At 34.6% G+C, this 24890-nt stretch overlaps 1 pseudogene across 1 annotated transcript; it reads right to left on the bottom strand.

Annotated features, from left to right (window-relative positions):
- Nucleotides 1-23341: 23341 nt before the first annotated feature.
- Nucleotides 23342-24228, bottom strand: LOC118014726 (annotated as a pseudogene). The gene has a single exon (XR_004680358.1). The product of XR_004680358.1 is annotated as a 60S ribosomal protein L6-like (transcript).
- Between the last annotated feature and the right edge of the window lie 662 nt (nucleotides 24229-24890).

Raw genomic sequence — 24890 nt, 5'->3', positions numbered from 1 at the left:
TTAAACATATTTAGAAAATAAACAGTTTTTGCATGTTTAATCATTATCACTCAGTACTTGTGACATCTGCATGCAGCACTGACTATTTTGACCACTTTCTCTTTGTTATTTTCTAAAAATAAGGGAGAAGAAACAAGCATTTCATAAACACCTACCAGTTAAGTGTTTAAATACATTTTTATTTGTTCTAAGGAATAAAATTTATATAATTTTACCACCATATCAACACTAAAGAAATAGCACTAAGAAACTTATTTAAGGTTAGAAAATGATAGAGCAAGGGTTTATCTGGATCCCAAACTACTACTATTATATTATACTACTGTATAGTCTAATGACTATAGTCATTTTAGTGATTATTAATCTTACCGATTATATTTGGTCTACTAAATTATGATATCAAAATATTAATCTTAAAATACACACACAACTGGGGCACCTGGGTGGCTCAGTCGCTTAAGCGTCTACCTTCAGCTCAGGTCATGATCCCAGGGTCCTAGGATCGAGTTCCCCATCGGGCTCCTTGCTCATCGGAGAGCCTGCTTCTCCCTCTCCCTCTGCTCCCCCTGCCTGTGCTCTCTCTCTCTCTCTCTCTGTCAAATAAATAAATAAAATCTTTAAAAAAAAATACACAACTGTACTGTTTACCTATATCTTTCTTAGCTTCTATGGTAGGCAAAATAATGGCCTTCCAAAAACGTCCTAATTCTTGGAAGCTCTAAATATGTTACTGTACATGGAAAACATGACTTTGAAGATGTGATTAAGTTGAGGATCTTAAAGTAGGGCGAATACACTGAATAAGCCAGGGGGGCCCAATGTAATCAGAAGGATCCTTTTAAGATTGAACGGGGAGTCAGAGGAGTCAGAAAAGGAGATGTGGTGACAGAAACAGATGTTAAAATGATGGGATTATTAGCTTTGAAGATGGAAGATGGCAGAAGAGGCCATGAGCCAAGGAGTGGAGAAAAACTCAGAAGCTGGAAAAGGCAAGGAAATGGATTCTCCACCAGAGTCTCCAGAGCAATGCAGCCCTCCTGACATCTTAAATTCAGTCCAAGGACACTCCTTTGGGATTTCTTGTGTTATAAAATAATATCATATATAACAATATGTGTTATTCCAAGCCACTCAGTTTGTGGTAATTTGTTACAGCAGAAATAGGAAACGAATTTAGAATCAGCTTCAGAATCAGAAAGATCTGGGCTTAAGTCTTGTTTCTGCTATGATTTGGGGCAAGATTCTTAACCCTATGAACTTCTGTCTCTCTATCTGCAAATTTGAAATTATAAAAAGAAAGTGGAGTAATCATTCATCTACAATTAGAGCTCACTAATGGGTAAATACTATTATTAAGTACCAACTATATAGAAGAAAAATAAAATTTGTAAGAGAAAAAAATGGTTAAGATTGTTTTTTGCTTCCAAACTCCCAAAGTTAGCTAGCCAGTGATTCTTCATAACATATTGGCTACAAGTTGAACTATGAAGGAGGAGAACTGCTCCAATATTGAAACCACTTCATGATTTGAGCTCATTCACTGTACTCCTTTAATATCTAGCCTCTTTGGGGAAGAGGCAATATCCTTGACTGGCTATAAATTTATGAGTGTAGTTGCTTTTATGGGTCTGAATGTAATAGAACTTAAGTAAATACTGATAAGTTCTCTATTCTTCTGAGAAGTTTCCACCCACATAATATTGTCCTATCATTGGAAATCCCCACAGTTTTGATAAGAACGAAGGCAAGTACTCTTTTTTATATAATACTTGTCAATTAGAATCAGAACAGCATTCATCATTTTAGTTGGAAAGGCTAGGTGTTTTTCAAAAAACCCACTTGAAGGCTGTATAATGAAATTTTACTTTTATTGTCTTTTGAGCACCTTCAGCTGGTCCTTGGGAGGTTAATGTTGACTTTCAGGTTTATTTTTTTCAAGCATCCCTTAACATGGTTTGCATTTATAGATTAAATGGTAAACTGGATTAAAGGAAATAAGCATTTTCTGTCACCACAGTCTCCCCACATAAATTGACTATATCTGAAAACCATGTCCATTTTTTCAATACAGGGATAGGTACTGCCTTCATTAACTAGGCCTGTAGGGAACTGTAGTAACTCTTTCAAACCATTTAGATACCAGTTGTTTTTCAGGAATTCTTTGTGTTCACAGTGCATTTAAAGAGATTTTTCCTCAGATGCAATGGATTAAGCTTTCTGTGTATTGTATCATAACATTGCAGGAGTTAATTACTATCCAAGAGGCCTCACAACCAAGTGAATTGTCACTGAAAACCATAATCACTCCAAAAAGTATAAAATGTGACTACGGAAAAATGATTTACTACATAATTCTGCCTATTTCATAGCGTATGGTTTTTCACTGGTATGTGCATCCCTTTAGGACATGATCTGTGTTATCTGAAAAACCACCCTTTAGGGAACCATAATAATAATAATAATAATAATAATAATAATAATAATAATAATAATATATTATTACTTTAAGTTTAAGCCCAATGTGGGCTTGAACTCAGGACCCTGACCAAGATCAAGACCTGAGCTGGGATCAAGAGTTTGGACACTTAACTGACTAAGCCACCCAAATGCCCTCAGGGAATCATTACTGATATCAACCAAAAGATTTTGCAGATCTTACACATTTATTTAGCTTTGGACTAAGTAAAGTTTTTCTTTGGGTATTTCCTATCTGGAATGTGAGAAGGAATATCAGACATCACCAAACAGAAAAGTCTCCATGTCTTATATGAAGCTAGTAGGTGTTCATTAAATGCTTATAGGTTTCACACGCATCTATGACACTATACATATATACATACATACACACATACATGAGTTAACATCCCAGAAGTGGGGAGCTTTTCCAGACTGCTTCAGCATTTTGAAGATAAGTGCCTGTCCATGTTGACATCATACCATTAGTGTCTGGATCACTCCAATGGATAGGAGGTGATATGGACTGAATATCTGTTTCCCCAAAATGTGTGTGTTGAAACCTTAATCCCAATTTGATGGTATTTAGAGGTGAGGCCTTTGGGAGGTAACTACTAGGTCATGAAGTTGGGGTCCTTATGAATGGGATTAGTGTCCTTATAAGAAGAGAGCAGAGAGCTAGCTCGTTCGTTTTCTGCCATGTGAGGATATAGCAAGAAGTCAGCTGTCTGCAATCCGGAAGGGGGCTTTCACCAGAATTCCAGCCTCTAGAACTGTAAGAAATAACTGTTTGTTGTTTAAGCCATCCAGTCTCTGGCGATCTGTTAGAGCAGCTTGAACTGACTAAGACAGGAGCTATGAATAAACATGTATATGATTAAATGCATAAATGAACAAATATTTCCTGAAGGAACATATGTATGAATTAGTTACTTGATTTTACACAAGGACATAGCAGAGTTTACTTCTCTTTGCTTACACGAAGCCAAAGTACACAGTTCATTTATAAACACCACTACACAAGCAACATTTTGAAGTGAAGACTAGAATAAATATTTTATTACCCAGAATCCTATCACCCAACAAAACAACTATATTTTTTTCATGTTCCTATTAGTTTCCTGATCATACTTTATATCGTTTATTCATTTAGCACAGAGAAATCAGAATTTTTTTTTCAACATAATGAGAACAATTCAGGCAAAAGTTTAATATTCTGTGCATATATTAGGTTTCATATTCTTGACAGGCCACAGTGATCTCTCCTTCCTAAGAACTCATGACAATATGAATATCCTACTGACTAGGGATACAGCCATATATTGTTACAAGACATACTTGGTATTATTATTTAGCCTGCATTCTATTCAATTTTATATGTTATTTGCCCAGCTACTATGAAGCTCCTTCCTATTAGGGAATAGATATTATGTCTCCTTATATAATCCTACCCTGGCTAGAAGAGTGAGGAAGATGATAGGTAGGGAGATGATAGATAGATAGATAGATAGATAGATAGATAGATAGATAAACAGACAGACATTTGTTGAATGAATGTCAAACAGATGTAGTCATTATAAGTGAATAAAAAATAAATGAGAAAAATTTTTAAATGCCTAATATTTTATACTGTTGTATTTTGAATATAATTACAATAGCTTGTTTCATAATTTTAACCACCTTAGAAACCATTACTGTCCCTTTAAAATATACATTTTAAGATAATCAACATTTTTTCATTAATATCATATCTGTTAAGTAGTTAAAAAATCAGAAAGGCATTAGGAAAATGAGTGCGAGAGTGATTATCATTATTCTCTTTAGCTTTCACTTTTGATTTAAAAAGTGTACGTGAGATTAAAACTGTTAACTTTGACCCAGTTACAACGCTGAAGTAACATGAACTCTGCCCCTGGAATGCCAGCCTGTAAGTGGAGGTTATTGCTTCTTCCAATGAAGGTGTAAATTCAATTAAATAAATGTACCACATGTATCAGGCATTTAGGAAATGAAGAAAGAAGACACAACTCCTCAGCTTTCAAGGAGTTTACAGGATAGTGCAGACATTTATATATATATTTAATTGTCAAAATCAGAACAAGTTTTTTGTTTGTTTTTGTTTTATTGTTGGGGTTTTTTTGTTTTATTTTGTTTTTGTTTTGATGTGGTGTTTTGTTTTGTTTTTGTTTTTGTTTTTTTCGTCTCCAGTGGAAACCATGAAAATTTTATTCCTATTCCCTTTGGGAAAATGAAGCCTTTAAAAATGAGTTGGAGTGTCTCTTTGCTCTCAAGGTTTCTCTCATTTTGACAACTGTTCCTCTGTTATAAGTAGATAAAGGCTAGCCTTTAAATACAAACAAACATTGGTCTTCTTTCTCTTATTTTCTTCCTTCCTCATTTCCTTTGTTGGGGTATACATTTTCCTCCCACACTTAAGGCAAGACTTGGTCTTTGACTTTATCTTCTTTACCTACATACACATTAATTCAGAGACCTTATGAACCATAGGGTTTGCTACTATTATTACCTCCCAAATTTATATTTCTAATCCTAACCACCTACCAGTGCCCAGTCTAGTCTTGAAACATTACCTAACAGCTTATTTTATTTTCCTTAAAATTAGTATCATTCTCTAATTTGTCCTCTACTGAGAATGGCCATCATCTCACTCCTGGCCATAAACACACACATATATATATATGTGCATAACCACACATGCATCTGTAAGTTTGTATATATACTTACAAAGTATATAGAGATTTGTATTTTTTTTTTTAAGATAGAGCAGGTCTTTCATTCTATATACTACATCTGTCACAAGCTCATTTTGATAATTCCTCAGGAAGGAGAACCTAATTTCTGCAGCCCTAATGGAAAGTTCTTATTTTCTTAAAAATTTTAACTATCTAATGATGAATGCTTCCTTACTCTGGTCACTCCTCTCAATTAATCATCCTCTCTTGAATCCAGCCTAGTGCTGATGCCAGGCTCCCCATGAAGCTGCTTAGGGCCCATGAGCTCAGGGCCATCTCTCGAGCTCACACCTCAGCTCACTTTGACCACCAATCTAATTCAACTACAGATGCTCTTTCTAATAACCACTCCTACCAGCAAATCAAGCCCTTACTCCATCAGGTCTTAGAAGCTGCCTCTTCATTTCCAGAAAGGAGCCTATTCGACTCTATGGTAATGCTCCTAAGAGTAAATACCATTTTGCTGAGCAAGACCTGAGCAGCCACCAACCTTACCGCCACCACTGCTTCACCCCAGATATTCCATAAACCTTCTCAGAGGTGTACTCTAGCACACACAGAAGATCCACCTATTAGATTCAGTGTTATATGTGATACTCCGTGGAAGTTTCAACCTAAGAGATTACCTCTTTCGTCAAATAATTCAGAGTGAAATCTAAGGGAATGACCTTAGAGTCATGTAAACCCAAGTTTTAATTCTGGCTCTGCTACTTGTTGTCTCATTCTGGACAACTTCAGCTTCTTCACTTACAGAAAGATTTACTTCAGGGGTATAGTGAGGGATAGGCATAAAATATATGGCCCATGGTGGGCACCAACTTCCCTTCTATCTTAAGGCCAAGAAAGGAGAGCATATAAAGCTGACTGATAAATCAAGGCTACCTTATTATACTAAAAAAGGGGAAGAGTGGCAAGAGTTAATCCACATCCTCATCTTTTCACTTTCTCTTAGATGAATGACATTTAAGAGATACGGTTCTTCATCATGAAAACTGATGCACATGTATTCTCTTTACCACTAGCCTGCAGAATAGTCCATTGTTATTAATATGGAGCCTTGGAATCCGCTCTGAATACTTCACATACTTGGTAAATGACTAAATTAATTAGTCAATGTATCTGTTTTGGATATATCAGACATAAATATTTTTAAAAAATTAACTGGTTAAAATAGATTCTTTATTCCATATAGCTTTTATATAGAGTATTAATTTTACCTTCACAATACCAGGAAAAGATTTCAGTTACTATCCTGATAAGAACTGTATTTCTTATACTTTCTAAGGAAATATTGAAGTCAATTCTTTATACGGCTTTTTTTTTTTTTTTAAGAGAGAGAGAGAGAGAGCACATGTGAGCAGCAAGTGGTGGGGAGAGACAGAAGGAGAGGGAGAGAGAGGATCTTAAGTAGGCTCCATGCCCAGCATGGAATGCTCCATTTTTTTTTAAAAAAGGAATTAGGCCTAATAATGGCTCAGATAAGATAGAATAGGAAATAAACTTGAAATGAAAACTAAGTAATCCAGTAAAACACAGAAAGAGTTACATTTTTCACAGGACTGTGCTTTCAAGGAACTAGAAAAAAGATTTTAAAAAATCTTGGGGTGTCTGGGTGGCTCAGTTGGTTAAGTATCCAACTCTTGATTTCAGCTCGTCATGATCTCAGGGTTGTGGGATCAAGCCCCAAGTCAGTCTCCACACCCAGTTAAGATTCTCTCTCTTCCTCTCTTTTTGCTCCTCCCCCCCCAAATCTCAAGTATACATATCAGCAAATTCTTATAGTAACCCCACAAGTCCCTTCTTGAGTTGTGTTATATATCATACCACCCTCAAAGACTTGTAATCTCATTCTTAGTAGGTGCTCAATGTATTCAGTATTAACTTTATACGTTTCTATTTCCTTATAAAGTTTACATTGAATTTTGAATAATTCAACTAAGATCTTACACAGAAAATAAGATCTCCAAAGTGTAGAAAATGAGCCTTTTAGATACATGAGGCTCTGGACAGGTTTGTAAAATTTTGTGTAGTTCTAGACAAAGAAGTCCCTGATAAGGAGTGCATTTTACGGTTCCCATAACCACTTAGTCAATAATGTTCACAAGGTAGAAAAGTCCATACAACTCATTGTAACCAGTTCTGACTTAGAGTACTTAATTCCACAGAGCTATAACCATATTCAATTAGGACATTTTTTTGGTTTGGTTTTGGTTTAGTTTTTTGAGGATGAGATTAAATCAGTTTGCATACAGAAAATATGCAAACATTGCATTTTTTAAAAAATCTTTTTAACATCCTCCTCAAAAATATAAAGGCAAATACCACTTCTATGAGCTTTTTCAGTTTTTTCACTAATTCAATGACATTGTGGATGTGTCTGCAAAATGAAACATAGAACTGAAATAATTTATCAAGATAAATGTTAGTAAAACATTTTAATTACTTGCACATTTCATTTTGCCATACTTTAAGATCAACTATCCAGAAAATTATAGTTCCCTATGTTCATGCATAACAGAAAATACCAAGTTGTAGCAAATGATTTAATTATTCTCTAGAGTATAAATACTTGAACATTACTCACCACATTGACTGTCATTGTTGGATATGTTTGTGACTAAAGATACCAACATTTTATGAAACTTAATTTTTAATTATTAATCACTTCCTCTCCACCTAGAAGCAATGTTATTACCAAAAATAAATTAATTAATTAAATATCTCTAAATAGAGACCGATGGAAGAGCTATATGAAATATATCACTTAGGTTTAAAAAAGTTCATAAATTTTATGTTCTCAAAAACCCTGTATGGTCCCAGGGTCCTGGGATCGAGCCCTGCATCGGGCTCCCTGCTCCACGGGAAGCCTGTTTCTCCCTCTCCCACTTCCCCTGCTTGTGTTCCTGCTCTCGCTATCTCTCTCTCTGTCAAATAAATAAATAAAATCTTAAAAAAAACCCCACACATTTTGTGTTCTCAAATAACGTTGTAATCTGGTATCCATTTCTTAGGAAGTCAATCTCGTAAAAGCCTGGTGTTTTATTGTTTTGAGGGTTGATATGTTTAATTTGAAAGATGAGTTATTTGTTTGGGTTTTGAAGAGATAGAAAAATGCATTTAAGGACTACGTTATTTGCACAAAAAACATGGGTGTGGGAGCAATAGGGAAGGACTCAAGACTTATATCTCATTTTTTATATATGGTTGACAATCTTATTCCCTACAAAATGCTAACGTTTAGAGTGATATGCATATATACAAGTGTTTCTAGTAGTTTGATTTTTTTTTTTTAATTTTACTTAGTTAACATACAGTGCAATATTGGTTTCTGGAGTAGAATTCAGTGATTTATCACTTACATACAGTACCCTGTGCTCATCACAAAAAGTTTCCCTCCTTAATAGTTTGATTCTTTAAAAAAATAAAAAGATTTCATTTATTTATTTGAGCGAGAGAGTGAGTGAGAGTGAGCATGAGAAGGGGGAGCTGCAGAGGGAGAGGGAGAAGCAGACTTCCGGCTGAGCAAGGAGCCCAGTGCAGGGCTCAATCCCAGGACCCTGGGATCATGAGCCAAAGGGGGACGCTTAACTGACTGAGCCACCCAGTGATTCTTAATAGCAGCATTTTCTTATACAATTCCTTTCATTCAGTCAAAAAATAGGTGTTTCATGATGCAATAGACCAAGTTCTCTCCTATGCATTGGAGCTAGAGCAGTGAATAAAGAGGACAAAGTCCCTACCTTCATGGACCATCTTCATGGACCTCATTCTTGCAAGAAAGAGGGGCACTATAAAATATATATATATATCCAAATGTCAGTGACTGCTAAGTATACCCAAGAGAGATGAAACAAGATGAGATGATAACATGATTAGGGCTATTTTTGATAGACTGATTAGATAAGAGCTCTCTAAGAATTTACCATTTAGGAAAAGGCCTAGCAAAAGTAACTGGGAGAAGAGGGCTTCTGTGGAGGGCACAGCAGCAGCAACACCAAAGTACAGTCAATCTGCGGATTCTGGAAACTTCAGGTAGGCCAATACAATTGGAGTATGAGAGGGTAGGTGAGGATGTGCTAGCCAATGTACTAAAGACTTACTACACATCTTACTTAAAGCTCAGTACCATCACATGTGATATACATTATTTTCCTCATTTTAAAAAAACAAAACATAACATTAAGATCAGAAATATGAAATAACTTGCCCATGATTGAGGCAGATCAACCAATCACTTAATTCCAGGAGCCCAAATCAATGTTTTTAGTTCCTAAGCTATTTCGCTTCCAGCAAGGAACAACACAGACACAACCTATAGTCCTGGAAAAAGGAATCAGGCTGCAGATATTAGAACAGGCTGGTGGTGTAGGGTACAGAAAGCTTAAATTCAAGAGGCCTGACATTATTGCTACCCTACTGCAAGCAATCATTTAATCCTTCAATATTCCATCTGAACATTAAAATCCCTATATAATCATTCATTTCTTTATTAATTCACTCTAAACATATCTATTAAAGGTCTAATATAGAGTAGGCCATGTGATTAAGAATTATAATGAATAATAATTGAATGTGCCTTCATAGATCCCTCATTCAAGTGGAAAGCAAACCTACGGACATATCATTCAAGATAATATAAGTTCAATAAATAAGCAGAAAAAGTGCTATGAAAATATAAAGCCAGGAAAATTCGGGAATGAAGATGCATGATCACACTGGGCCTCTAATATTTTATTCTGTCAGTCACTGCATAACATTCTATGCATCCTGTGAGAAAACAATATTGCAAAAATTCCCATCATAAAGTCTAAAAATTTTTTGGCAGACATAAGGTTATACTGGGTTCTTCTGTCTCTCTTTCCTGTAACAATCCCTGTAATTTAAAATTATTTTTCTAATAATAAGTCATATGCTCAGAAATCTTCATAGGTCATGAATTTCTTCATTGATAACAATAATAATGGATGGAAATAATTTAACCTAGGTATATAAGCATGGCCTAGTACTCAAAAATGAAACATATGCGGGCGCCTGGATGGCTCAGTTGGTTTAGCAACTGCCTTCGGCTCAGGTCATGATCCTGGAGTCCCAGGTTCAAGTCCCACATCGGGCTCCCTGCTCGGCAGGGAGTCTGCTTCTCCCTCTGGCCCTCCTCCCTCTCATGCTCTCTGTCTCTCATTCTCTCTGTCTCAAATAAATAAATAAAATCTTTAAAAAAAAAAAAGAAACATATGCATAGGGAAATTATGCATATTCTTCTTTCTTTTAACATTTTTAAAAAAAGTCAGGTTTTTACAGTATAATTTGAGGAAAGAAACTTGAAAAGCTCAAACTTAGATAAATGGCGACATGTGTCTTCATTAACAACTCTTCTGGATACTTTACAGCTGCAAATTTAGCTTTCCAAGGTTTGAATAAGCCCAAGAATAGGAAAGGAGCCTGACCAGTGATAAGCTATGGGCTGAGGCTCACATGATGAAACTCTAGATAAGAGACTAATTGTAGGAGCAGGTCATTGAACTCAGGGGCGAGTTAAGCTGAACCCAATAACTCCACCTTGAAGCAGCTTGGTCATTCTCTATACAGTATATGCCATCCCTTGTAAGGAATTAAAATCCTATTTCTCTATACAGTGCTGGTGAAACCAAGAAAACATGCAGAACTCAAGGAAATGAGTAATTCTGAGTCAAAAAATAAAAATTTTTGATGAATTCAAAAGTAAAATGTTGAATTTTAGGTTGCATCTATGATGTAAACAAACTTACCAATGTTCCAAATGGAAACAAGAAGTTGGTTCCCACAGGCTCCACCCTCCTCCACCTGAGATAATGTATCATAAAGATGGAAACAATGTCATTACCATTCTAATAGAGGGAATCTGTAAAATCAAATGTTTTAACATAAATGCTTTGTTAAAAGGAGTTTATGATTACTTTATAATACTGAATAACAAATCTTCCATTTGAATATTAAAATTCCATTTGACTGGTCATAGTTTAACCCTTGTTACAGTGACCAGTAGCCCAAATTTGCACAGGAGAATGACAATCTGACTGTTGCCCAAGCATAATTAATAATAGCTTCCGTTGCTACTCTCAAAAGTTTCCTGATTTGGAAGATAAGTTATGTTTGGAATACTGTCACCCTTCTCAAGACTTAAAATAGTGTGATAGGGCGCCTGGCTGGCTCAGTTGGTAGAGCATGTGACTCTTGATCTTGGAGTTGAGTTCAAGCCTCATGTTGGGCAAAGAGCTTACATTAAAAAAATATACATATTGTGACAATAACTAAATTTAATATCAGAGAGAAAAAGGGTAAAAAGTTAGAATTTATTTCTTTTGAAATAACATTGATGAACCATTTCGAATGCTTTTTGTATCACTGATCCATTCTACTGTCAACCAAAACTGAACATTCAATTAATTAAGCTGAAATCTTATTGGTACTACACTACACACTAAAATAAAAAGGACTTCAGAAATATGCCCTTCCTGGCAGAAATTAAAACCAAAAAGAAAATAAAGTGGCCTACCAATGGGCATATAGGACTAAAAGCTAACAGACTAGACATATAAAAGCAACTACATGAAAAGACATGCACATGCTAGGAAAATGCACTCATTATTTAAGTAACATGTCTATATAGAGAATAAATTCTATCTAAATTTAATTTAATCAGTTTTTCTTAAAATGTTAGTTCTTGTTTGGTTAACATGTTAGGCATTATTATTAACACTAGAAAATTAGAGGTTTAATAGTTAGAAAGTATAGTTTTTAATATTAACTTGATATTTGAATATAAACAAAAATATATGCCCAAATAAAATATATGCTAATTATTGAAAATTTTGTAAAATATAGAAAACTATAAAAAAGCCCTATAATGTTATCATCCAAAGTACCATTTTGAATATAGTCTTGTATTAGGTAGTTACAAATGTATGTATGTGTATATACATTATATATGTATACATGTGTATGCTTATATATATATTAAACATGTAATATGCATTATTCTCTCTATGTAGTTTATTCTCTATTTGGAGTGCTTTCAATCTTTTATTTTTACACAGTATTATGTCCTGAGCATTGTCCTATACCATTATTATTTGAAAACATTATTTTAATGGTTGGATAATAAACTGTATTGACTTTGATTATATCGCTAATTATTTTAAAAGAGAAAAAAATCCTAGAAGTGGGATAATTTAGTCAGATGATATGAATACCTTTATAGATTTTGACCCACAGTGTCAATGCACTCTCCACAAAAGTGGTCTTATTTTCATTATCCACTAGTGAAGAGCGTAGGCTTTGGAACAGGAGTGCCTACAATGGAATCATGGCTCAAACACTAATTGCATACTGTATTCTTTAAACTCTTTAAAACTTAGATATTCATTTGGAAAGTGGTGACAATAAATGCTCTGAGGTTGTATTAGAACCCAAGGATGTTGGACATATTAAAACTGCAACAATTATTACTGCACCCACTAGTAATGGTATAATGCCACCACTGGATATTATATTTTTATTCTTTGGTAATTATTTATATCATTTATTATAAATCTTAAAGTAATTTTGAACTTATTTGACTACGGGTTGGCAGAGACAACTAGCAGTTCCCTTAGATATGTTCCTCCTTCCATGGCAAGAGAAAAGTAATTGGGCACTTTGGAATTGGGAGGTCATATTTCTCAGCCATCCTTGCAGCTGGATGTAGCCATATATCTACCTTTTCACCAATGGAATGTGATCATAAGTGATGCTTGCTACTGATGGGCCTAGGCTTAATATTGTGCATGAAATCCTCCATGCTCCCTCCTTCCTGCAAGCTGGAATACAGATGTGCTTCTGAGCAAGACAATGCCCTAGGGCAAGGGTCATAAAATGACAGAGCTGACTGTTTTGTAAATAAAGTTTTTTTTGGAACACAGTCATACCCATTTGTTTATGTATTGTCTATGGCCACTTTCACCCTATAACTGCAGAGTTGAGTAACTGCAACAGACATCATATGACCCCAAATCCTATAATACTTGCTATCTGGCCCTTTACAGAAAAAAATGCCAACAGCTGCTCCAGGAGGCAGCAAAGCCATACAAGAGAAACAACCCGAGTCCCCAGAGGACCATGTGAAAAACAAATAATCATCATCCTAGACCAGGGACTTAGGGATTGTTAAGTGGGAAGTAAATAAACTTCTACTTTATCGCAGCAACCCTTTTGGGCCATTTAGTTCTAGCAGCATAATTTTCATCCTGACTAATACCACAGGAAAGCTGAGTTTTTATGAAGTTATGCTGTAGAAGCATGTCATTTTTATTGAAGCTGGAGAATTTTTCTTCTTCATTTATGAAGTTTTGGTATGTTAGCGATTTAAAGCTATGTCTGTAATATTTATGGAAAATAATGTCCATAGATTATTTGATTTTTAGGTTAATGATGTTTCTATGTAATTTAAAAAATATTTCTCTTCTAACACATCTATCATTACTTCCTCATATGGTTTCTTATGTTGTTTTACAGTTATAGTTTTCCTTTTTCCAAGACCAGGTAGATATTTGTCTTTTTCATTTTTTATTTTGTTGTTATTATATTTATATTTCACCCATCTTTTTTCATTCCAAATAGCATCTAGCAGTACTTATTGAATAGTTTCCCCTATAGATGTGTTATAATTACTTACATAATATAATTATATTCAGAATTACATTATATAATCATATATTATAAATTTATAAACATTATGATTTCAGAGCTTTTATATTGTTCCATTCTTCTATTCTTCTTTTCTCAAAGCAGTATCATAGAGCTTTAATTAGTATAGTTTTAGAATTCAATTAATATTCAGTATGTCAAGTCATTCTTATTCATTCATATTTAGTCTCTAACTTTTGGGGGAATGGGGTGCTTTTTAAAAATTCTATTTTGTCATGTGAGAAATATAAAATAAATTATAATTTATTTAATTTATTATCATAACTACAGAGAAAGATTGACATAGATGCATATTCACAATACAGATAAAAAAAAATCACAGTACAACATTACATATACCATATGTTCTCATTTACAAAGTAAACCTGAAAATAATCTAATGTCATAGAGTTCTTCATTACAGTAAGGCTAAGACAAGTAATTCTTATCTTAGTTACTAATACTATTGGTATTTTCATTTTAGATACTAGAAAATTGGAGAATACAGTTAAAATTATGAAGTCAATAGGTAGGAGAGCCTTAGATTCAGTACCCCTGCTGTCTGTCATGATTTCCAGTCACAGTGATCTGAGTATTAATTCTACAGTGGTCCTGGCCAACTTACTGAATGCAGGCATTTTATTGTATATTTTATCCTAGAACACCTTAAAAACCAAATTTTTATGTTGTCATGATCAAATCCTTATATTGAAACTAAGTATGCAATAATGACCTATCCTTTAGAGACCTTAAGATATGGATATTAATTTTTGAATTTTATTTTATTTTTCTGACTGGAATTGGAACAAATGTATAGAATTCATGTGAACTAGAAGCTTTATAATTCTGAGCCTTTCCATGCCTTTCCTTTCTTCCTATTTATTCACATCTCTTTACAAGTCTTTCAAAAAGCCCTATTTTTAGTCTTGCATATTTATAATTTTAATAATTTATTATGAAACCTCTGATATATACAAAATAACATCTAGTATCTGTTCAGTTTAATAATAATGAAACAAATATCCATATGACCGGTACTTAGTTTATGAAGTAGAACAGGAACCGTGACTTTGAAGGCCCCTGGATATCATTCCTTGATTGAATCCCACTTCTAGAGTTAATTACTATCCTATGCTGATAATTCCTTATAGTACTTTGAGTTTTACCACATATCTATAAACTAATAACAATATATTAGTTGTTTCTCTATGGATCTTTATATAAATGAAAATATTACTATAATGTATTCTTCTTTTATTTTTTTTCAACTGAACTTTGTGTTTATGAGATTTATTTAAGTTGATGGATAGAGGAGTGATTTCTCTGTTTTATAATAAATCACCACGTGAACATACCACAATGCATTTATCAATTCCACTATTGATAGACATTTGGGGTATTCCCAATATTTGCTTTTACAAACAGTGCTGCCATAAATATTCTAGTATATGTTTCCAGGTGCACGTATCAACATATGGTTTGTGGACCCATGCCAGTCCCATGAATTGTTTGTTATAAGTCCATGATGGGATAAGTACAGAAATGGAGGGTAAGTATTTAGAAGCTTTAATAGTAAATGGATTTTTGCTGTAATATCCGAGCTCAGAATCAGCCAACTCATCTCATTTAATAGGGCTGCACTGGTCTGATGGTGTTGAACTCATATAAGTCACACTACGGCAAAAACCACATATGAGTCACGTACAGTTACAATAGTGATATTTTTAGGATTACACTGGCAAATGTAATCCAAAACTGTATGAAATTGGATAAAATTTAAATACATATTTATTTTATAAATATCTGTACGTTCCTTTCATTTGCAAATAAGCCTGTTTTTAAAATTAATCTTTTTTTTTTTTTAAAGATTTTATTTATTTGACAGAGAGAGATACAGCGAGAGAGGGAACACAAGCAGCAGGAGTGGGAGAGGGAGAAGCAGGCTTCCTGCGGAGCAGGGAGCCCGATGCGGGGCTCGATCCCAGGACCCTGGGATCATGACCCGAGCCGAAGGCAGACGCTTAACGACTGAGCCACCCAGGCGCCCCTTAAAATTAATCATTTAACATTATAGCTAAATTAGAGAAGTAAAATTTGTGTAATTTATTTTTAATGCCTAATTTATTGAGAGCAATATAAGCTTCAATCGATTTTTTGCTGTTAAGACAAAACATACCTTCAAGAATGTAGTAGTACCAGTAAGCAAAATAAGGACAAAAGAAATGATTTCAAATAAACGGAAACTAAAATATTGAAACTACCTATGTATTCAACCTAAGATGTTGAATATACTGTGATGCATTCACACAGTGGAGAACTATGTAAAAAAAGAATGAGGAAGGGCTTTGAGAAATGAAGGAAATCTCAAGAGATATCATGGGGGCTGGGAGGGGAGGAGAATCAAAATGCAGAAAGCATATATAATAACCCCATTTGTGAAAGAAGGAAAAATAAATTAATACACATATATCTTCTAATCATAGCCAAAAAAAATCTCAGTGAAGTTGATTACATAAGAGGGGTATAGAGTGGAAGGAATACAGGAGGGGGCATGGCTTCTGTAAGGAATCTCTTTTTATATATAGTTTTTACTTTTGAAAGCATAACATACATATTGGAAAAATAAAATAATTAAGAACAAGAAGCAGAAAAACAAAAAACAAACAAAAACCCACAAAACAAAAAATCCCTGAAAGCAAGGTGAAACAAATGTAGTTAAGTTGTATTTCAAAGGAGCATCATAACCATATTGGAGGAGAAAGAAAGAAGGAAGGGAAGGGGGGGCGGGGAGAAAAGGGAACAAAGAGGGAAGGAGGGAAGGAGGAAAAGTTCAAAACTAGGATTCCTTTGTTCTGGATCATTCAAGAAGCCCTGCTCTGAGGTACACTTGGCAGTGGAACTGCTGGCTCACAGTTCTTGCTGAATTTTACCATTAATTCCAAACAGTTTTCTGAAGCATGATACATCTACGGTATCTGCCAGTTCTAGTTGCTCAGTAATGCTAATAATGCCTTTTATTCCTGGAAATAAGGTGAGATATAACATTCATTGTGATTTAAATTTGCCTTTCCAGTGATGCAGAGGAGTGCCAGCATATTTACAAATTTTTCTTGCCTATTTTGATTTCTTTTCTATGAAATGACTATGTTTTATCCCCACTTTTTTATTGGTTGCTTGTCTTTTTCTTATTAACTTACCAAGTGTTTATATATTTTAGATTCTAAATTCTGTTGATCATGGACAATGCAAACATTTTATTCCAGCTTTTGGAACTGTCATTTCACTACTCTCCCAGTGCCTTTTGATGGAGGAAGCCTTGATTTTGAATGAAGTGAAATTTATCCAACTATCTCTAAGGTTGTGCTTCTTTTCAAACGTAATCCATTCATAGGAAGAGATCAGAAACATTCTATTATGTCCCCTATCAAATTTAATTTATTAGTCCAATTGGAATTGACTTTTATGTTATGTGTGAGGTGGGGTCCAGTTTTATCTTTTCCATATTAATTGCTAATTTTCCCAATACTTTTTGCCAGAGGACTAAGCTCCCTCTACTGATCGACAATGCTAAGCGAACAAGTTTCCATATATGTGTGCACAGGTTGTTTATAAGCTAAGCACTCTGTTCCAGCAATCTATTCCTGAACTAACACAGGTAATAATAATAATAGGTTTAAAATAGATCTTGATATCTGATAGGCCAGGAGGTGCTTCCTTGTACTACTTTTTCAGCAGTGAATTAGCAATTCCTGTCCTTTTGATCTACCATATGAATGTTAAAATGAGGTAGTTAGATTTCATGAAAAGTCTTGTTAAGACTTGATAGGAATTGCATTAAATCATGCAACAACTTGAGGAAAACGGTCATTTTAAAAATAGCGTCTTCTTATCTACAGTGTGATTCTCCATTTATTTGGATGTATTTTAATGTCTTTCAATATAATTTTATTTCCATAAAAAATTTGCATGATTTTCATTATTCTTACAAACCTTATAATTCATGTTGCTATTAAAACAGAACATTTTCCAAGTTAAAATATTAACCAAATATTAGTATTAATATATGGAATTGTACATGAATTTTGTTGGGGTGCTTGGGTGGGCTGGGTCATGATCTTAGGGGTCATTAGATTGAGCACCATGGAGACGTGACAGGCTCCACACTCAGCAGGGAGTCTGCCTGAAATTCTCTCTCTCTCCCTCTGACCCTCCCCTCCACTCATTCTCTCTCTCTAAAAAAAATAAATAAATCTTTAAAAAAATGACTAATAATTTGTAGATTTTTTCCCTAAATGGGAAATCATGTCATCTACATAACAAATCAAAATTTGTTTATTTCCTCTCAAAGCTTAGTAACTTTCTTTCCTTCCCTTCCCTCCCTCCCTCTCTCTCACATTATCATTTCTGGAATATCTTATTGGTTATACAGGTCACGCTTACTCATTGGGAGAAGAGACTACACAAAGCCATGACTACCAGGAAACAAGGATCACTAGGGGGTCATCTCAGAAGCTGGCTACCACAGGGACCAACATATTTTAGAATTTTCTTTATCTGTTATTTAAAAAGTAAACTTCTTGTATTTTTTTTGGTTATCAATTATTTGGTATATCTTTCCCAATTTTTATTTTCAACATTTTCTGTATTCTTCAGTTTAGGAGTTTTTCTATTAACAATAGAAACTGGGATTTGTTTTGTTTTGTTTTCTGCCCAATAATCTCTTTTAATTGGAAATTTTAATCCATCCATATTTATAATGATTACTGCTGTGTTTGGATTTGTTTCTACCATCTACTACTAACCTCTGTTCTTTGTTAACTTGTTTTTTGTCTTTCTTTGTTTTGATCAATGTTCAGTGATTTTGCTATAATATATTAAAGTGTTCCGTTGATTATACTATACTGTATTATTGGCTTGAGATTTGTTTTGCTTTGTGAATATGAAGATCGGTGTCTTTCATCAGTTCAAAATCTATTTCAGCCATCATCACTTTGAATATTGTCCCACCTCTATTTTCTCTCTTCCCTCTATCTGGCTGTCCAGTTAGGTATATGTGACATTTTATCTTTTTATCCTCCACATCTCTTAAAGTCTCTTTCATATCTCCTAGCTGTCTCTCTGTTCTATATTCTCTGTATTTTCTTCAGATCTTTTATTTCAAAAAAATTCCCATTTCCGCTGTTTCCTCTGTTGTATAACCCATAAAATGAATTTCAACTATCATTTGTTATTTTTTTTTAATCTCTCAAACTACTGTTTGGTTCTTTTTTCAAATGTACACTTGCTTTCAGTCTTTTGTCAAAAAAATATTAAATGTAATTAATTTATATTTTATAAATGAAAGTTCCAGTAGTTACAATCTTTTTGGATTTGCTTCTTGTGTTTGTTTTTCCGAATAAATTTATGCTTTGTTCTACCTTATTTAGTGCTGATTTTTAATATGATCTCATGCCCTTTGAAATTTTATCTGCAAGAATTATTTAAGGCCTTGACTTAAGTGCTTTTCTTTTTGTGGGATTTTTGCTTGCTTCTGCAAAGTACTTGGGGAAATTATCAACCTTAAAACTGAAATTTATTTTTAGATGTGACTTTGAATTACATGAGGGTGAAGTTATGAATTTTCTTCAATTTTCCTTTGCTTACACTGCACACAGAACCAAGACCAAGAAAAGTAATTATTCTTACTCTCCTTTAAGAGCATATTCATCCTCTCTCTCCTACCTCTTTCATATCTGTTTTATTTGTTTAATTGAACTCACAATAAGAGTTGCTTCCAGAGATCCTATTTATACAGAGGGTTTTCCAGTATAATCTAACCAATTTTTGCCAGCCAAAGCTGTTTTTTGTTTATCAAAAATGTTCTCAAATCCTAAACTGTATACCATGAGGAACTGCCAAATATCCCAGAAAAAAAGTCTGTTTCAGTGCCTGCTAACTTCTCTTGATTTGTGATTTCATGGTGTTCATGTACTCTTAAAATTCCCTTTACTTTCACACCAACTCAGCTATATAATTAAATAATCTTTTTAAAAAAATAGATTTTTCAAAAACTATATTCTGTTGGCATTTTTTTAGTTTTTACTAATGGGACGATTTCTTTAGATAGACAGTCCACCATATTGTCAGAAATTAAAAGGAAGAATGACTATGGGATTTCTGGTTTGAAGAAAACAATGAGATGTTATGATTCTAGCCTTAACGTCTTAGACTCAGGAAGGCCCTAATCAGCCTTCCCTATTCAAAGGGGACAGCACAGAGCTACTTTTCAAATCATTACACATATATGAAATGTCAAGATCTTCACTAATTCTGGAACAAGCCTAACACTAGACACCACTTGCTTCATTATTGAGAGAGGGTATTATTTTAACCATGGTAAGCAGCAAAGAACCAATAATCCTCCACTACATTAAATCAAAAGTCAGAGATTCCTACGGTAGAAGGGAGAGGTGACGACTGGAAATTGAAATGCAAGAGAGAAAGAGACAAAAAGACTTCCTTTATATTCATATGTCTGTCTGTTGTCTAAAAAAGGAGGGAGAAAAAATTGGTCTTATACCATATTGAACATTCAGTTCAAGACATAATGCAAACTGTATAGAAATACACTTTTGAAAGATGGTCTAAATTAGATCAGTATCTGCACTCAGAGGTCTAATATGCACGCATTTAATATGTACAAATATGAACAGACAATGTAGAGTCTCTTTAACCTATGGTCTTCTTCCTCTATTCCCAATCTCAGTTAAGAGTACCACCATTTAGGCAAGCTAGAAACTTAGACATCATTCTTGAGGTATCTCTTACTCTCTCCCCAAATCTACTTCATTACCAAATCCCCTACACTTTGTCTTCAAAATTTTTTCTGAAATCATTCTATATTTTCTCATCCCCTCTACCAGTACCTTCATCCAAGCTTTCATAATGTGTTACCTGGACTACTAAAATAGTCACTCCTCCGGTCTCCCCATATCTACCTTTGTCCCTACCCAGCTGCAGCCAGAGTGATATATTCAAAATGTAAATCTGTTCGCATCATCTCCCTACTTCAAACATCTCTATAGTTTCTCATCACTCGGGAAAAGACAAAAGTCTTAATATTAACTACCAGATCCATGTTTTGATCCCACCTACCTCTCGAATAATATTCTTCCCAATACTCTTTTCTCTCTTTGCACCAATACACTGTCCTTCTTTCTTTTCTTCATATTCACAGTGCTCCTTCCTGCACCACAAAGCCTAGATCAGTTTCCCTGTAAGAAATACTCTTACCTTTCTTCTTTCTTCTCCAAGTTAGTTTCCACTCATTATTTAGATATTAGCTCAATTCCCACTTTCTCAGTGAAACTCCTTCTGCACTTCCTTGATTAGATCGTATCACCTACTGCAAAGCCTTATGGAACCACGTACTTCTCATTCAATAAGCCTAGAGTAATTGCAATTATTGAATTAATCTCTACCTTTACTCTAGCTGAAAGCTCCATGAATACAAGGATATTACCTAACATACTCATGCCTCTAAGAAGCAGTTTATTTCGTTAAATTGTAAAATATATCAGAAAAGGAAGCATCTATATAATGTACTTGTACAGGTTAAATATTAATAATAAATGAAACACTGAATAACATTACCCAAGTAAAGAAAGAGCACATTGAGAGCCTGTGGAAGTCTCATTGTGCCTTTCTACAATCATACATCCACTTGCCAGGTATATGCCCAGATAATTAAGCATTAACATGAAATTTTGATCATTATTCCCACTCTTCCCTTCACAGAATATTATTAAGTGCATTAATATTTACATATTATGTAAAAAAGTGTTCAGATTTTCTAGTTCTTGAAAATATATAAAAGAAATCATACTCAAAATATTCTTCTTTGATTTGCTTCTTTCACTCAATGATATGTGTCTGAGATTCAACCACGTTGATGGCATACCTCAGGTTCATTCATTCTTACTCCCATATAATGTCCTATTGTGTGAGTGGAAAGCAATGTCTTATTTTTGTTCTAGTGATAGACCTTGGGATAGTTTGTTGACTTCTGCTACTAGGTATTGCTGTACATGACTCCTCACACATACGTGCAAGTGCTTGGCTAAGGTATACAGCTAGGAAAAGAACTGCTGGCTTAAAGTGCTACCCAAACTTTCAGAGATCATTTAAATTAATAAATTGTGAATTATATTTTTTGCTATACATATGTATTTATTGAAGTATTATATAAATTTTCTTCATTCTCTACATTTTTTTCAATACACCTGTTACCTAAATCAAAGGATATGCTTTTTAAAAAATTTACCTATTTCATTAATATATTCATTCATTCAACAAATACTTATTGAGACACTCACTATGTGTCAGGTACTATACTAGATGCCACAGTATTCTTAATTTTTTTTATAGTTATTCCAACAGTTAGAGTCTGGATGCTTGTTAGATGCTCAACACCACAGCCTACTCACCGTCTTCAGAAGGTAAGGTTCATTCTGATACCAAGAACTACAGTGAGAGCATGAGTGAAAATACACCTGCAAAGAGCCAGTATGGGGGATGTTGTCATTTGTTGCTAAAACTGTCCTAAAGAAATCATGTATTATTGCTTCACTTCCAATGTAATAGCAGTATCTTTAAACATTACCTCCCAAACTTCTTTTTTTCCAAAAGTAAAGTCACTTACATAACAATATGGAACAGAACACACAAATTTAAAATGTTTAAATCTGATGTTTGTCTTGCTTTTAAAATAAATCATTCTATTTCTCTCCCACCTCATCATGACCTCCAGGCCTGGAACTGGCTTTACATGATGGAGTTTTAACAGGTAACTATTACTCCTGAGGACTAAAATAAACATTAACATAGTTTGATCAGTGGCAGGGAGTTTCACGGTACTTAGCCAATCATTATCACTTCCCAACTACTCTTTTCACTTTAAACCCTTTTATCTTCCAATAAATAAGAATTGCAATAATGGAAACATTGTCTGGTCTGCAGTTCAATGATATAATTAAGCTTCAACACGGGGCTATAATTTGGGTGTCCCAGAGAGAAGATATTTATTGCCAACACACCCTAACAAATATAAAAGCTGCTTAATGACTATGCATGAAAGCCAGTGTTAAAAGAATTTTTTGTGCTTACTTCCTGGTTGAGAGGTATAAGAGAAGATATAAAAGAATCATCTGATTTATTTAGAGAAATTTTTCCCATAATATGAGCAGAAGATCTAATTTATAAGAATAGCTTAAATTCTTTAAAACTCGTTTTCATAACCTTACTTAAATAAAAAGCATGTTTTCAAAATCATATTCACTAACACACAGTAAAGCTCAGGATTTGTGTGTGTGGTGTTTGTATGTGCTGTGCTTACCTAAACTATTTACATGATCTTTTTTTTTTTAATGGATCAGTTATTTAATTATATTCTTTGTAAGAAATTTAGAACACCAATTTGTGAGGGTAAACTCCATTTGTGAGAGAAAACACAGAGCGGAGGTAGCCCTGAAGCTGAGGAACAGCTTTGATCTTTGGCAGAATTTGCGAGTCCACAGCTTTCTGATCAACCTTGCGCTGCTCTGTAATCTCGTATTTCTCTTTCTCGGTGTGGAAGATCTCACCCTCCTGGTGTCTGGGCTTGCGCAGCTTCTTCTTCTTGAAGTAAGCATCAGCGAGATGTTTGGGGATTTTCACACTGCTGATATCAATTTTGGTAGAAGGAGCAATGACGAATTTCTGGTGTGTTCTACGCAGAGTTACTCGATTGAGGGACAGAGGTCCGGTCACAAGTAGCAAGCCACTGCTCAGTTGCTTCAGGAAAACTACCCTCTGCCTCTGTGGTGCCCAGTGAGGATGATCAAAATGGTCCCAGGAGTGATACTAGCTCGCAGCTTTCCCACGTGCTGACTGAAAGGGTTTTTGCCGTGGCTCAACAGCTTTCGAGGCACATCTTCAGTAGGGTAATACCTAGGCATTTTGCAAAGTTTAACCACTCGGGTACCACCGTTCTTGTCACCACCAACTGGTTTTGTGACAGTAGCAAGAACTTTCTCCTTCTTCTTCTTTTCAACCCTGGATTTAGCTGCCGAATACTTCCTCTTGTACATGGCCTTTCTGGAATACATAGCCAATCGGGAATATCTGCCAATTCCTCTGACAAGGACAGGGTTTCGGCTGCAGTGGGCTTCCCCTTCTTTGGCGTTTTAGCCTTGGGGTTACCCTTCTTAGCCTTGCCACCGGCATCAGCCTTCTTAGCTTCAGGTTTCTTCTCTTTAGCATCCGGCTTCTCAGCTTTTTCGCCTGCCATCTTGCAAGATGGGAAAGAGAACTAAGGTCCCCTACATGAACTCTATCTTAAACACAGTGCAAGGGTATGGTTTCATGAGGTTCATTAACATAAACACATACCTACCTGTCAGTTGGTAGTGTGTAATCAGTACTTACTAAATGTGAGGTGATACACATGAGCAAATTCCATGAAAAGTAGAAGTAAAAGGTGTCTACAGCCAAAGCAGTAACAATAGTTGTATGGCAATTACATCTCAATTTAGAAAATAGTTTCCACTATTTTTATTGTTATAAGAGAAGTTTAACAGTTTAGGAATATATTTATGGGGACTAATACTTACATAGCTCCATGTATGATAAATTTGTACAGAAAGAAAGGGGATCATCTAAGGCAGATGTAACTTGTTAGGTTTTGCCACGAATGAAACACAGTTTCTAAATACAACTTTGTTACTGCTTTCCTAAACTATTTAGTCTCTCCCCTTTTGTTTGAGGAGTATAATATTCTTACCAATATACAATATAGAAATATTTGTACTGGTATTTTAAATTGATTTTAAACCATAAAAAAATAATATTAGCTAAATATATGTATCCTCTATGATCCAGTAATCCTGTTCCTGGGAATATACCCATTAGAAATGAGGGCTCAGGTCCAACAAAAGACATGCAAAATATGTTCAAGGCAGCTTTATT

This window comes from Mirounga leonina, unplaced genomic scaffold, assembly GCF_011800145.1.
Source record: "Mirounga leonina isolate KUSES-001 unplaced genomic scaffold, KU_Mleo_1.0 Mir_165, whole genome shotgun sequence".
Classification (NCBI taxonomy): Eukaryota; Metazoa; Chordata; class Mammalia; order Carnivora; family Phocidae; genus Mirounga; species Mirounga leonina.
The sequence above is the reverse complement of the archived record's forward strand: the minus strand, read 5'-3'. Positions and strand labels throughout refer to the sequence as shown.